The following is a 17,427-nucleotide window of genomic DNA, read 5'->3' on the forward strand; positions in this document are numbered from 1 at the left end:
GAAGTACAAGAATGTCACCTCATTTGGGGATAACCACATACTCTAACTGCCCAGGACACATTCTTTGTCTCTTTTGTCTAAGAGAGAGGGATATATTTGAAAGTGATCTGAAGAAAATGAGAACTTTTATGCAAATGAATTACTACTCACTAATAAAAATAATACCGTGAACCAAAGGAATAATAGTCCAAGATTGGTCCTTTGGTATAAATGGTGTAGACTGAATTGGAAATAGATTAAGTAGAAATGTCTGAGTATTTCAGTAAAGGTAAGTGTATACACACCCCCACACACACACATATATATATATGGGGCCCAAGTGCTCTGAAGATAAAGACTTGTAGTGTACAAAATCAATAAAGAACACATTATTTCCTCAAAAGTACCTTCCTTCAGACACTGTAAAGCATTGTTAAGTCAGACTTGTTAGAGAGATGGCCAGTCTGAATTGCTGAAATGTCTTTAGTATTTAGAATTTATTTTATTTGTATAAAGTTCATTGCTCTAAATTTAAATAATAATCAGTAAAGCATAGTCTAATAGAACGTTTAATGAGCTTGATTTTAATTAATAGATAAAGGTAATTTGTAACTGACTCATTGTTTGTCTTCAGGTTGATTTTGCTAATGTCCTTGGAAGCATTTGTTTCTACAAGCAGTTTACTATCCTTCAACATTTTTCATTAACATTTGCCAAACGTTTTCTGCATAGAAAATGCAAAAGGGGAGTTAAATCCACTATTCTCTAGGTTATCATAAAATTCAAAAATTAAGATTTGAATGATTTTTTTTACTGAAAAATTCTTCATAATGCATTGATTACATGCAAGGCAAACTTCAGAAGTATTGGGAAAAAATTTAAAAAGAGCTAGAAATCTAACAAAATTCTATTTTACTCTCTCCAGACAGTACTGACATAACTGGTTGATTTGATCAAATTAGGATATTTTGTTAAAACACTATAAAACAAACAAAAAACCCTCAGGCTGTTTGATGGAATTGACTAGTCATTTTTTTCTTTCAAACTGGCTGTTTCCATACCCTCAAAGTAGACAAATAGCCAAAATGTACTTGGTTTCTTTAAATATATATTTATTTGAACTAACAGGTTTCTTTAAGGGGCAATGTATTTCTCTTAAAAAAGATGTTTTGAATGCTGAGATTATTCATCAGTCCTTGAGAAATTATTGAGGTCATTCTGTGTGTTAAGGATAAAATTTTTATCCTGCCCTTGTTTGCAGGTTGCTAACAGCATAACATATATATAATAATAACAATAATATGTATATTATTGTAACGTAATACAATACATTGCATTGTATGTAATATGTATTATTATTATATTATTATATATATAATTTGAGAAAAATACAGAGTGAGCTTCATTCATGCATTCTTCTACTCATCCATTCAACTAAACATGATCTGAGTACCTACTGTGCAAGGTTCTAAAGTGTAAATGTGCAGAAGATCATTTTTTTGCCATCTAAGAGCACTCAGTCTAGTTGGGAAGACAGACTTACGAAGAGATAATTCAAATATGATGAGATGCAAGTCTGGTCGTTAGGTATAATTTAGAATTCTTTGTGACAGATGATGACAGCCTGATAGAAGGGATTGTACGTTGGGAGGGCAAAGAAAGGATAGATTTTTGAGAGATGCTTGGGGAATAGAATTGACAGTAAGCAGTGACCATTTTGATGTAGGAAGAGAAAGAGATGGGGTTCAAGAACTTATATCAGTTGTCACTTTCAGTAACTAACTACCTATCCATCTGCCATGTGCTGAGATAGGAAACACAGATGCAATGATAGATTAAGGAGTGAGTGCACACACCATGGGTTCAGATTTTGACATGTTCAGTTTGAAATACTCATGGAATATTCAAACCTACATGTCCAGTAGACAGAAAGAGATCTGGAAATGGGAAGAGCAATCTGCAATATGGTGATAGATTTGGGAACCATCAGTATACAGATGGTAGTTGAGGCCATGGAAGTATATGAAACCAGTATGCCAAGTGAGAAGGACAGAACCTAGAGAAAGACTTATGTGAGGAAGATGAGCCCACAAAACAGACTGAGAAGTAGCCAGAGAGCCAGGAGGAAATCCAAGTTAGTGTGATGTCACAGGAATCAAAGGAAGGCATGGTTTTGAGGAAGAGGAAATGATTGACTGAAGGTTGCTGCTGAGAAGTCAAGTAAGATGAAGACTGGACAATAGCCATTGACTTCAGCATCATGAAGGTCTTCAGTGACACTGGTGAGTTCCAACAGAGTGGAGCAGACAGAAGCCAGAATGAAGTAAGTTGAAGAATGAGTAGGAAATGAGGAGGCATAAACAGTGAATATTACAGAAATCTGGCTATGAAGTGAAATAGGAAGGATAGGTGTAGTGTAAGCCCTGACAGTTGATTATTCTTGTTTGATGTAATGCTAGTGCCTTATATAAGCTTTGATTGCCCAGGCATCCACTTCAAAGACGCCATGTTGAATAAACATATTGCCAGCCACACTAGATAAATTACCCCCCACCCTGGGCTCCTTCGTTTTAGAGATATTGGTTAATTTTGATAGCTGACCATTTGGTCCTCTTGTTTTTTTTTCTTCCCACACTTTAAATTCCCACTCTTATGTTCTAAATTCACCAATAAAGAGTGAGCCCACAAAACCCTAGGCCCCCACCCTTGACCCCAATAAAAGTGGAACCCTAGGCCTGGCCTCTCTCTCTCTACCCATGACCTTGTTGTCTGGCCCCAGGTGTGCCATGTAATTTCCAAGATCTCTAAGTAATAAATCTTGTCTCTTTCATAGTTTCCTGATGGTTATTGCTGAGGGATTCTTGCAATCATAATAAGAACCACAAAGGCCAGTCCCGACACTACACTGGTTATCGATAGGCTGAGAGTAGCACAAAACAGTAGGCTGTAACTGGAGAGGTTATAAAAAAAGAGCCTAGGAAGGTTTTTGTTTTGTATTGTTTTGCAGAGACTTGAGCAAGAATATTTGTGGATAGGAAGGCCCCATAGAGAGAGAAAGACTGCATAATCAGGAAAGTGGATGGGGAGTAAAAAAAGGGGATTTAATTGTGATGTGTTCTATTTCCTATTGAAGTTTGAGTCCAGATTTTCTTCTGTCATAAGTGCCCTGGAGTTACTTCAAGGAGCTTGGGAGATGCTGTTTTCATTTGTACTCAGGAAGAGGAAACTATGATGAATCCAGAACACTTTCTCTGTCACACTATCTTATTTGAGGTTCTCATGAATATAGAGCCAAAGACAAACATCGTTGCGCAGGTACTTTACTCAGAAGTTGATTTTAGGAGCAAGAATAAGGGAGCAGAGAGAGGAAGACAGGGAAGGAAAAAAAAACAATATAAGGTATGTGATTTGAGACCATCACTGTGGGTCACAGGGGCTCAGTTGTGTTGGGATCTCCTGAAAAGTGTACAGAATTTCAGTCACAATTATCCACCTGATGGGCAGAATCATGATATTGTATTGACAGATGAATGGATAAAGAAGATGTGGCACATATATGTGATGGAATATTACTCAGCCATAAAAATAAATGAAATTGAGTTATTTGTAGTGAGGTGGATGGACCTACAGTCTGTCATACAGAGTGAAGTAAGTCAGAAAGAGAAAAACAAATACCATATGCTAACACATATATATGGAATCTAAGGGAAAAACAAAAAAAGGTCATGAAGAACCTAGGGGCAAGACAGGAATAAAGACACAGACCTACTAGAGAATGGACTTGAGGATATGGGGAGGGGGAAGGGTAAGCTGGGACAAAGTGAGAGAGTGGCATGGACATATATACACTACCAGCTGTAAAATAGATAGCTAGCGGGAAGCAGCCGCATAGCACAGGGAGATCAGCTCGGTGCTTTGTGACCACCTAGAGGGGTGTGATAGGGAGGGTGGGAGGGAGGGAGATGCAAGAGGGAAGAGATATGGGGACATATGTATGTGTATAACTGATTCACTTTGTTATGAAGCAGAAACTAACACATCATTGTAAAACAATTATACTTCAATAAAGATGTTTATTTTTTATTTTTATTTTTTTAAACAAACACCTTTTCTTCAAAGATGTCCCAGGTAGGAGCTATGGCCTAGAATCACCTGGATAACTGTTTTAGTATTGCATATGACTTTCCCCATGAGGACCCAGTAGTGGTTGTGTTTTTGGACTGTGGAATCAACTGGAAAGTAAAATGGAGAGGTGAGCATTTGCTCAAGCAGTGTCGATAACTCATCCAGGTGACTCAAACCCAAGTTCCTTCTGCCTTTCTAGAAGTATCCATCCTCAGATCCTATTAGACAATTATCTTAGTGCTCCATTCCACTCAGCTTCTGTAGGCTTTGCTGAAGTGTTCAGTTCCCATTCCTGTCTTTCTTAAGCTAGCAAACTTAACAGAGAAAAGTGTTTGTTAGTTAGTTATTCAAAATCAGGTTGGGGGAAGATCTGTAGGAATTTTCCCACATTCCTTCTCTACAGGCACCCTATATTTTCCTTCCATATTTTCAGATTTGAAGTTGACAGGAATAATTAATCATACAAGAAAGCGAGGTACTCAAATCCAGCAAACATAATGTATGGTTCTCTTTGTGGTTTTAATGAATGCATCCTTAGTGTACCTCTCAAAGTACATATTCGGTGTGGTTCTGTGATAGTGCGGCCATGCTCTCTTTTCTCCCTTCTTGTTATTGCTTCTAGTCATTGCACTCTGGTTTGTTTATGGTTGATGCTTTCAAAGAAGCATGATTTATTGACTCCAGTGAGCCTGCTGAATATTTATTTATATAATTTAATGTCTATAAAATAAAAAGCCACGACCAGTTCACCATTTTGGCTATGGGTTTTCAAAAACAGAAATTTACAAATTAGTGGCATATTTTTTTTAAATTCTCCTAAATTTTATCTAATTAGAAACCTTCTCAATTTCTGCTCCTTTTCTGTGTTCCCACAATATCTGTTCTTTAAGACTGGTGTCCCTATCATGGTCCTTGTCACACTCTATTATAATTTTATGTTTTCTTCTTTGTTCCTTCATTGTGCTTGGAGTTCTCTACCCTAATGGCACTTAGTAGGGTCTTAGTAAATATTTGTTGAATGAGCAAATGAATAAATGATAGGTGGCTTGAATACTTGGATTGTGTTAATTTTTCTTATTTGGGATACCATGCTTCTTTTCGGATGTTGCCCATGAATAAATCCATACTGGATTCCAAAAAGGATTGCAGAAGTATAAATACAGTGCACAAAGCCTACAAGTGATAACCATATGAGAAGATTCAAATATAATCCATAAAACTGTGGACCCAAATGGAATATTTTATGGATGTTCATTTTATAGATGAGGGAACTAAGTTCCATAGGAAAATGATTAGCCAAGGTCATCAAACTCTTTAGTGGCAGAGCCAGGTTTTCAGTCCCAATCTACTATACAGTATAGAAGAGGGAAGCTGAACAGTGCTATGAAAATAATTTAAAGGTTAAAAGAATAGTTCAAAGATAAATGTCATTTAGACTAAGATGGGTTGGGGATTGAATATATCCAAAGGATAAATGATGACCACTATCTCACCAAAAATAATTCAATAGGATAAAGGTATTGAATAAAGTCAATGAGCTAGGAAAGAGGGAGAGAGGAAAAGTAGACCAATCTCCATATTTCCAGGATTCACAATTTAACATTTCCTGAAATAAGAGTGTATCTTATAATCAGAAGGATCTATGTGGGTCTTTAACCTGGCCAGTGACATTTTGAATTATGTTGCTCCCTCCTTGATCTCTCCCACCCAATAAAAAGATAATTTATGAAGGGAAGCAAATTGATGAAACATTATATGTGTTTGTGCTAAATTGAAGTCATTCTGTAGCACAGCTTAAGTATTTATTTTTCTGAAAGGACTCTTCTTGTTAAATACTTCTCCATTCTATTATTTCCAGCCAGTGGAAATCCATCATGAGTATTTAAATCTCAAAGATGAGCTATATTCTAAATCTGTACCTCATGTTTCTCAGCTGAGTCTCTTCTTCAAATTATATATGCATTTTCTGTATCTGTGTTCCAATTCATTTTTCACACTTTCACAGTCTGGGATGGGAACCATACATTTGGTAGTTCTTGACCTATTTTTAAGTTTTGTTAATTTTTTTTCAACTTTTGCCTCTGCCCAGGAGGAACAACCACTTTAGATTGAATCACATTACAACTATTTTTGTAAATAAATCCAAATTGGATCGCAGTGATATTTTTGTCTCTAATCAACTTAAAAGTATTTTTTCTCTTAATTCTGCTATTATGGGCCTTCATTCTAGGTATGTTTGATCTTATTCTAAGGGCCTTGTCAGCTATGATTCTAGAATGACTCTATAGTGTCATGCTTGACAACTATTTCCAGCTTGTTCTTGAATAAAATCTTTGAAAACATTTGCTCTCATGTTCCCAGCCCTCTGTGGCCTCAAGCTGTCCTGCTGAAATGACTTCCAACCATTACACTTTACCAATTTTAAGTGATTATGCTTCCCCCATCCAAATTCCATAAGACTGTAGGGACCATCCATCTTGATATTCTGTATCGTGGCCAAGAACACTGATGCTCAGAGAGATTAAATGATTTTCCCAAGGTCACATAGCTTGAGAGTATCTGAGCCTACGTGAGGACTCAAGGCTCTTGACTTCTGCAAGAAGGCTTTTTTAAACCATACCGTAGTATATTTGTTTACATGACCAATGTCTTATTTTCCATATGTTGTTTTAAGTTCCAAAATATTTGTAATATTCTGATTATTTTAACCTTTGACTTGAATTTTGTGAAAATAAAGATAATGTAATCTATTCTTACACTTATCATCCCAAATCATCCCCACTGTCAGTAAAAGATGTCTTCATTTCCATGTATAGCAGGAAGAACATTAACATAGCATTTTAATTTGAATTAATGGTAACACTTAGAAAGGAAGTCCGGATCAAATACTATAGCTGATCTTCATTATAATTCCAGTACAGACTAGCAGTTATAGCCATGTTGTGTTATGAATGTTTTGAAAAAGTAATTAAATGAGTGGCTCTGGATAAGACATTAGAACCAAGGTGATAAAGTCAATGATGCAGATCCAAATCGAAAAAAAACAACAGCCCACAGTCAGAGTAATTCTTGTATTTAAATATTGTTACCCATTGATTTTGTCTTAATATTTCTACTTTCAGAAATAGGGTGCTCCTAGGGATTACAACTGTTGGCATACATTTGTTAAATGGTTATGAATTAAGACAAAAATCCCATGTTATAACGATATTTGGAGGCATTCAACAAAGGGGTAGCATAAGAAATCTATGGTTATAGAACATGGAAACCCTTGGGTTTCCTTTCAAAGAAAATGTGTAACCAACTTCAAAAGTGAGAATGGTTATGTACTCATGGGCGCTAAAGAAAACACTCTGTGTTTCTGTTACAAGTTTGTGTGTTCGAAGAGAATGACACATTCTAACATAAAGCCCAGTATTGACTCATAGCTCCTGTGCAGTCCATCTGCTGCTTTTAAAGTCTACATGGAGACCTTGAGGTGAACGCAAAGACAAACTCAACTGAGATAAGTAAAACTCTGTTCAGAAAAAGCTAAGGTTTATATGCAATTGAATATATATATATATATATATATATATAAAGCAGATTTATTTTTGTTTAAGTACTCATGCACACATACTTTTTGAGACACTAAGTTGCCAATAAACTCCAGTTTGCAACTGGTTTTTAAATCATTAAGGAGTGGTTCCATCATATGGCAATAAGCAAAGATTTTCATAGAGGAGGAGTCACCAAAAGCCCATGCTTCTGATTTTTGTTTTCAATTTAAGAAGAGCTGTACATATTCAAAGAGAAGAATTGAGAAAATTATCTGGAAAAATTGATGCTCAGAGCATCTGTCCTTCAATTACGTGGACAGGTCATAAGAGAGAATATTTTGAGGGGAAGGGAAGCTAAATTATTGAGATAACTGCTTCCATTTCCCCGCTCAGTTTTCATGTGTAAGCACAATATTTTGCAGTCTATATTGAAAACCTTTTTTGGCCATTTGTTGACGTTACTGATGAATTCTGGCTTCTCTTCATGGTCATTACTCAGATCTGAGAGCATATGTTTTAAAGTAAAAGCAAGACAAACTTGCAAACTCAAACAAAATGTTTGGAAGCAGGGACTTAGGGTCAAAAATTCCATTAGTGCCTTCGATCAGTATACTGGAATTATCTGGGGGAACTTGTTAAAAAATATACATTTCGCAGGGCTTACTATAGTTATGGGGTATAGGAATATATATTTGTAACCAGCTGCTTGGATGATTCAGATGCATCTAGGCTGGCCAGCACCAGTGATGTTTGGGAACTACTGAACTACATCATAGCAAATATTTAACAATTGAGGTTTTCTTAGGAGATTTCTTACATATTTCATAGTTCAAAATCATCTATTCTACCTGAATTCTTTACTGAGTGTATTTACATGTCATGTAAGGAGAGAACCATTTCCACTAAAATTCCTGATCAGAGCAGTCCCCATGTGGTATTTTCATAGTAGCACAACTGGAGAAATGGGTACTTTAAGATCTATGCAAACTACTATCTGGTAGACCTATTTGTCTGAAACTTTTATTGGGAAGATGTCTCAGAAATAGCTGGTTAGGTATAGACTGACTGCTTTTAGTTAGAACTAACTAAATGTATTTTCCCATTTGTTGTAACAACCAGCACTCACCAGAAAGCTAATATTTATGAAATTCCCATATAACTAATCTGATACAGTTATTAAGAAGACAAAATTAACAAAATTGCCGTAGTTACTATACACAGAATCAATTACATTCTTAGGCAATCATTACTGAAGAAAACTACAAATCCCTCTCAAACCAGTCGTGAAGTTGACTAGGAAAGTATCGCATTTGAAATGACAAAAAAGTTACTTTTGTTTTTTAAATCCTAATATATCTGAGCTATTTCACTTGCTTGAATTCATGGTATATTTGCACAATTTACACCTTACCAAAGTACATACAAATGTTTTGCAGCAATGTGATGGTAAATGGAAACAGGCCTCTGGAAAAAAACAAACAAACATGATTTGTACCATTTACCATTTTTTGTGGCATTCTCAGCTACCGTAGCCAATGCCAACCCACTATATTGATGTCACTGTATGTGGAGTTGGGAAGAATTGCACACAGTTGGCTCTCACAAGCTGGTGTGACCTGGTCCCAGCACACGTTGGCTGTGTAGTTTTAGGCTTCAGCTACCAAATGGTAAGCAAGGCACCATTCCATCTCACTTCCTCATATTATCACACTCAGGATCACTGCTTGCTCTCAAAGAGTTCCCAGCCTTCATGGAGGAAACAGACAAGGAGACAGACAATGGTTATGTACTGAAATAAGTGCTGTGAAGAGACTTCCCTGAGGAGGTGACCTCTAAGTTAAATCTCATAAGGTACATTTGTGGACAACACTTTGATAAATTGCACACAGGGTGTTTGGTGGGGGGCAAAAGAGTAGCTGAGTCTGGAGGGATAGTCAAGGACCAAGTCTTAGAGGAACTTGAGTGACATGATTAGGAGCTTGGATGTTACACCTGTTGTTCACAGAGGACCATCAAAGGGTCAGGGATTAGTGGATACAGGGCAGAGAGTGCATTTAGTGAGGTGGGGACGGGCTGGAGGTAAAGACCCTGTGCAAAACTCAAGGAACTCATGCATTCCACGTGGAGAGAGGCCTGTAAGCAGAGGGTTTACTTTGATACACGACAATGTGGGCTTGAATAAAGCTATGAGCTTGGCTGTGGATTGTTTTTTAGATTCCTGTCACGTATACATAACTAGGTTGTAAGCTTCTTGCGTTGAATATGAAAATTTAGAATGTTACCAATTACACAGATGTCTCTGAAGTCATGTGATGGGATGCAGAAGCAAATTATTCAGGTATTTTACTGAATGCTTCTATTTCCACCTGGAGTTTGATTTTATGTGGAAATATCCCCACCTGATAATTAAAGGAAACAATAAAAAAAGAAAATAACTAATTTTGTTTAGGTCTTTTACAACTATAAACATATGTAAAATCAACATTCACTGTAAATGTATTTTAAAACATCACATCAGGGGCTTCCCTGGTGGCGCAGTGGTTGGGAGTCCGCCTGCCGATGCAGGGGACACGGGTTCGTGCCCCGGTCGGGGAAGATTCCACATGCCGCAGAGCGGCTGGGCCCGTGAGCCATGCCTGCTGAGCCTGCGCGTCCAGAGCCCGTGCTCCACAACGGGAGGGGCCACAACGGGAGAGGCCCGTGTACCGCAAAAACAAACAAACAAACAAACAAAAAATCACATCACTTACTACTATATAGAAATACTAGGTATCTAACTTTATCTAGCATTTACAAATTATTTATACATGTATGCCTCTTTCTTTGCCAAAGAGTGGTCAAAGATTTTGAATATTTGGACATTTTCTAGTTATGAAAAAGCTGTACTATTTTAATAATACTGGGAAATCAATTTTAGTGACATTGTTACAAATGTAACAATACGCTACAGAGGAAATCACCTTGGATTTGGTTGTGATCTAAACACCTGTGACATTGTGTTATATTCTCAAGTCAACTTCTCATAACCAAGCCCTCTATTACCAACACAGGTATTTCTCAACTCTAAAATGAAGTAAAAATAACATGTTTTCTTTGGAAAGGATTTGAAGAATTAGATTTATTTATCACAACACAAATTGTGCCCACTTTAGTATTAAATATACTAAAAATAATTCATACAATTTACTAGCATTAGCAGATAAGCTGAGCAATTATATAAAAGCACTGCTGTGTATAAAATATACATAGGACGTAGACAAATTTGGTGATAGGACTGAATTTTCCTTGGTGTTTTAGCCTGTGCCCCATATTGCATAAATGATGTTTTCAATATTCTTCAACCTGAAATATTTGGTTAAAAGAAAAGATTTAATATGCACAGGTGAGAGTCTGCTCTCTCTGTGATTAGAAGCCTTTATTTAAAACAACAAGGTAAGGGAATTCCCTAGCGGTCCAGTGGTTGGGACTCGGCGCTCTCACTGCCAGGAGCCCAGGTTCCATCCCTGGTCGGGGAACTACAAGCAAACTGTAGTTGTGCAGCACGGCCAAAACAAACAAACCAACAAAAGGTAAGCATAGTCTGCAATGTGCTGCTGTAACAATGTTGACAATCTCAGTAGTTTAACACAATGAGGGCTTATATTTGGCTCACCCCACCTTACATGTCCCACAGAAATAGGCAATGAGACAAGGTAGTGATAGTAGGTTCACAACTCAATGGATGATCCATTTGTGATGCTACCATTTTAGCTGGGGGCTACCAGAGCACCAATATCAGGGCAAGAAAAGCATGGAGACTTTTACCTAATCTTAAGTGCCTTGGAGGGGAAGTGACACGAAATTGTTTCCACTCATATTTCATTGGCTAGACTTAATCACATGTTCCCACCTAGCTGCAAGGGAGAGTGGGGATGAGGTTGTCCAAGTGCCCAGAAAGTAGAGGGGAACTGGATATTGGCAAATGCTGGATGGACTATTGTAGAGAATAAAGGACTAATACGTTAAATATATGGAATCAGGGCAGGAAAGGCTCGAGAATTCCACTCGAACTGCTTTCAGAGTCTGTGCCCCTTCACTCCAAGAGCCGTGTTTTCCATGATTTTGTATCTTGAGTGAATACAACAATGCCTGAGTACCCAGGCATTCAAGAAAAATTCTGTTGAATGATTGATTTTCCCAGAATCTATAGAAAAGTGAGAGTTCGAATTGCTTGAATGCGAAGGGGTAACCGAACCCAACCCCCCCAAAAATAGTAGATTCATTAGACAGATAAAAAGATATAATCAGTTAATTATAAATCAACTGATAGAAATCAATTTGGTATAAAGTTAGTCTATGAGTTCAACATAATCACGTGGTCTTTTTCTCCCTGGTTCTAACGAATTGTTTCTTGAGTGGAAGGACATGCCTAGTTAAGAGAATTCCAAAAGCTGGATGAAAAACTAAACTGAAATAACAAATCAAGGAAAGCTGTCAGCATCCTACTTATGCCTACCATAAATTCCATCACATGTGCTGCTAAGGTGGCAAAGCCTCCATCTGTGCTGTTTTGTATCCACAAAATATAACTGGGGAGCTGGGAAGCACCTTAGCAAGTATTTGGTGTAGGGATGGTTGGTAACTGGAAGAGCTCCACTCCCCAAGGCAGACATTTTGCTCATTATTTTTACAGGCTTGTAAGTGAGTGGAGGGCCATACAGATAATTTGATGTATATATTATGGGCTTACACTTCAAGGTACTGTGCTCTGAACTTCATATGAATTATTGAATGCATTCCTTACAGCAAATCTGTAAGGTAGGTAATATTATTCTCCTCATTTTACAGGTGAGGGAACAGAGGCTTAGAGAAGTTAAGTAACATGCTAATGGTTACACAGTTGTTAAATGGGGCCAGAAAACTTTGATTCCATATCCAGTGCTCTTAACCAGTGTTCTCAGTCATTGGGATATAATGCAATAACAACAAAGTACAGTGACAATGTCTTGAACCAAGACAGTCAGAATCTTTCTGAACACTGTAACCCAAGCAGCTACTTCCAATCAGTGGTGATTGTCAAGGAAGCTGAAACTTATTTTGTCAACTCCGTTAATTCACATGAGGTCTTTAGGATTCAGAAGCAAAATGGGGGAGTAGAAGGACCTTGATCTCACCTCCTCTCATGAACACACCAAAATCACAACTAACTGTTGAACAACCATCGATAAAAAAGACTGGAACGTACCAAAAAGATCTTCTACAACTAAAGACATAAAGAAGAAGCCACAATGAGATGGTAGGAAGGGTTCACTCACAATATAATCAAATCCCTTAATTCACATGACAAAACTGAAGTCCAAGGGGAAAGAGGTTGTCCAACGTTACCTTCAGTGAGTTAGTGTCAGACCCTGGAGTGGAAGAACTCAGCAATCCTGACTTGGAATCCCAGGCTCATATACCAGGATGTCTACTGAGATCTCTGCTCCAGCAAGGGCAGCAGCTCAGAAATCAGGGACACTTGGTTTCTATCTGACAATGAACCCACAAGAGGGCCAAGTCTCAGGGCACAGAGTACTTGAGCATTTCTAGAAGATCCGATGAACACTTCGTCAGTGTTTTACCATAAAGCATTTAGTCATACAAATTAGGTGTGCTGCGGGTCATGCAGAATTCCAAGGAAAGATCAGTGACTGTTCTAGTTTGATTACCCCCAACTAGGCCAAATCAGGTCTGGTACTTCCAATCACTGATGAGGTGACTCACAGAGAAGAAGGAAATGCAGAGAGTCACAGAAAGGGAAATGCTACCCAAGAGGAAGAGAGAATTAGAGATAGAAAAGGGGAGACAATGAAAAGAGATAAGATTATAAAACATTTGTTATGCTGATGAGTAGAGAGAGGCCTCACAAAAATTCCCATTGCTATTCCTGTGCTCAAGTTATTTGTGTCCTCAAAATGAACACACAGACAAACTATCTCACTTCAGCACAAAGACTGTGGATTCTTCAGTGCTTTGGGGCCCAAGATATCCTTAGTTCTTTGTTTTGCATGGCCTGGATTTCACCTTTTCCACTCAGCCATTCTCCAGCTGGTGAAGTCAGTGTCTACGGGGCCCTGAAGTGTACAGCAAGGACCCTCAGAGGTGAGCTGAGTGTCTGCCGTCTATCTCAGCTGAAAGCTGCGGTGAGTCTCCTCTTCTGATTCTAGATGTACCCTCCTGCTCAGAGAGGAGAGCCTTCTCTGGATGAGGGTTTCAGGGTTGTCAAATCACTCCAACTTTTTCAAGCAAGCTCTTTGAATTTCAAGAACGCGATGGGTTACAAGAAGTAGGGGCTCTGGCTGTCCTCATAGTAACATTCCTTACAGTTCATTTTCTGTTCATGCGTGGCATGCATTGCACTTTTCTCATTGTGAGGAAAGCAACAAGAAAGGGACCTCATTTTCCTGCATCTCATTGTGTTAGCAGAACGGCAGTGTCGAATGAAAGATGGAAATTAGTGAGGGAAATTCTACATTATCCTTAAAAGCATTTGATAGAACATCATATTCTGTGTAATTTAAACAGAATAGAGCAAGCAGAGTTTAATTAAAGGAAAACTATGAGCTACAAACTTCAGACAATGATTCGAAAGGGTGCTTAACAGTATCTTCACTTAACTCATTTTGATTATTTCTAAGGCCCCAGTATTATTACTCCGAGTATCTACCTTCACAAAATTAAGAGAGTTGTAGATGTCAGCCTTGGCAAAATACAGCCCAATGTGTGAGTTTATAAACTAACATTTGTGATCCATTGTTGATAGAAGTAAACTGCTCTTGTGTCAGATGGGGTGTCAGGGAGGGGTGTGTGTGTCTGTGTCTGTGTGTGTGTATTTTCATGGAAAGCACAACCTGCTGAGAGGCAAGACTTGAATGAATTCACCACAGTCCAGTATCTGACCTTCAGCCTCAGCGTCAAAGATTCTCTCTTTTCTACACTTCCCTGGGGCCACAATTCCCTCTGAATATGTGTTAATATCTCCAGTCAAGTCTGAGGGCCTGGCAGTTAGACCCACTTTAAGATGAGAAATCAATTCTTTATATACTATTGGTAGAAAAATGAGGAGGCTCAAACTAAGGTGCAGGTGGAGATGCTGATTTACATGAACCTTAATCACATATATTCTGGGAAAAAAAGGAAGAAATACATAGAAAATGCCACCTAATGAAAGCTACCAATTAGGTCTGAACTTCAGGAATAGTGGGAAATGGAATCATATTACCCCTATTTCTGAGGCTCACCATTCAGGATTAATGCCTGCTTATGGCTGGACCCTCTTGGAATATTGACATTCTGGAAAGGGGCCTTTCCTGTTTAATGATGCTGGGGCTCTGCAACACTGACAGCCCACCCTGGTCATCACACTGTTAACTTATGCTCCAGCTTCAGTAATTGCATCTATGTTTTATATCCCCGTTTGTATATTTCTGACCCATTTCCTTTCCCACTAGCCTCATAGAGTTTAGGGTCAGGGATTAGGGTTTTGCTTTGTCCCCACTCAATCCCTCCAGGAGTGTAGCTGGTGCAACTCAGTCCCATGGCTCAATACTGGCTGCCTTAGTGCTAGACTTTCCTGTGCTGATTGTCTGTCTTGACTAGACCCCTGCTTATAGCTGATGGCTAGACGCTCTTGGTACACCTGCATTCCTTAGAGGGAGAGGCATACACTTGACCTCTAGGCAGAATTAAAAACAACAACAATAACCTGGGACTCCTGGTAACATTTATGAATTTCATGGATAAAAAAAAATCTTATAAGTTTCTAGATAAAAATAATAGGTGACTTAAAAAGGAAGTGACTCATGTGGCTATAAGATATCCAATCAGCAACCGTGGAAGCTATGAGAGTAGAATTTTATTTACATATTTATAAGAATAAAGGAGTCTAATTTTATAACTTTACTCTCACATATATCCTTCATATGTGAGGAAGGAAAAAAGGCATTTTTGATATGCAAGAGCTTAGAAAACATAGAACAACTGTAGGCTTTAATGAACTACTCCAGCTGAATGAAAAATGAATCAGAAAAAACTCAAGTTGAGGAAAGACTAAATATATAAGGAGCAATGGTGATAATAAAACATAGTTAAAATTGAATAATTATTGCTTATATAGATATGGATTATAATAAAAATGTTAAGGGTAATTTCTTGAAATAGAAAATAAATTAATTCTGTAAAAAATAATAACTTAGACCTCACATTTCAAATCTATGAAACCAAAGATAGTAGTTTAGGAAAGAATAAAAATATGCAGAGGGTCTCAGTTCATTGTGGATACATGATGATTATTCAGTTTTTTGTACATTGATATGTCAATATTCATTTCAAGTAGGTGTTTTATAAATTTTAGGGTACAGAATTATGTAGTGCCTGTTTGAAATAGGTGGCAGAGAAATATGCAAAAGAAAAAAAGATGCATTCAGAAAAAGATAAAGAATGATTACAAAAAAGCTAGTTAAATAGAAAACAAAAAATAAAATTTTAGAAAGAAGACCAAATATATTGGTAATTCTTATAAATGTGAAATGGTGAAATTTACCTGCTAAAAGAAAGTTGTGATTAAATGGACTGCTCACAAGGAAAACATCTAAATTAAATTATATGGAAAGATTAAAAACAAAGAAGTGACTTAACATACATTAGGAAAATGCAAATCAGAAAGTAGGGCAAGGGACTTCCCTCATGGCTCAGTGGTTAAGAATCCACCTGTCAATGCTGGGGACACGGGTTCGATCCCTGGCCTGGGAAGATCCCACATGCCATGGAGCAACTAAACCTGTGTGCCACAACTACTGAGCCTATGCTCTAGAGCCCATGAGCCACAACTACTGAGCCCACGTGCTACAACTACTGAGCCTGCGTGCTGCAACTACTGAAGCCCACGTGCCTAGAGCCCCTGCTCTGCAACAAGAGAAGCCACCGCAATGAGAAGCCCGTGCAACGCAATGAAGCGTAACCCCCACTCGCCGCAACTTGAGAAAGCCTGCACGCAGCAACAAAGACCCAATGCAGCCAAAAAAATAATTTAAAAAAAATAAAAAAATAAAGTAGGGCAAGCAATATTAATATCATATACAATGAAATTTTAAGCCAATAGTATGCTCAGAACAACAAAGGAGCAAAAATTGATAAGGTAAAACCCTTTAAAAATCAAGAATTTGATTAAAAAGACAATTATATTGAAAGACATTAACACAGAATAAGTAGGACAAAGTCAATAATGATATAAAAGATTTAGATAAGCATAAACAAGGTTGGTGTAATAGATATTAGAGCAGTTTTTCTAAAAACAAAGAATATACATTTTCCCATATGTCTATGTGACTTTAAAAGAAAAGAATCATGTTCTTGAACTAAGAAAAATGTTTAATAGATTCAAAAAAGTCTAAATTTTATAGGCCTCAGTTTCACACCATAATGCAATACTAGAAATCAAGAACAAGAAAAACCTGTGTGTTTTTGTGTGCATGTGTGTGTGCACATCTGTGTGAGTGTGTGTTGTAGTAGTTTGAATGAGAAAATGGGAAACATTATAGAATAATGGAGGAACATTATTATTTGGACAACGACAACGAAAAAAGAACAATTAAAAGCCCTGGGAAACAACACAAACAAAATCCTATACAAGAAAGACATAGTCCAAATGTAAAGCAAATGAAAATGGAGAAAAATTTCAGTAACTGGTAGAATATAAAAAAAAAAAATCCATTTGACTTAGATAGGAAAATCCTCTCTTTGAAAAAACTTTTTTATTTTTATATAA

Source organism: Stenella coeruleoalba (assembly GCF_951394435.1).
Source record: "Stenella coeruleoalba genome assembly, chromosome: X".
In the NCBI taxonomy this organism is placed as follows: domain Eukaryota; kingdom Metazoa; phylum Chordata; class Mammalia; order Artiodactyla; family Delphinidae; genus Stenella; species Stenella coeruleoalba.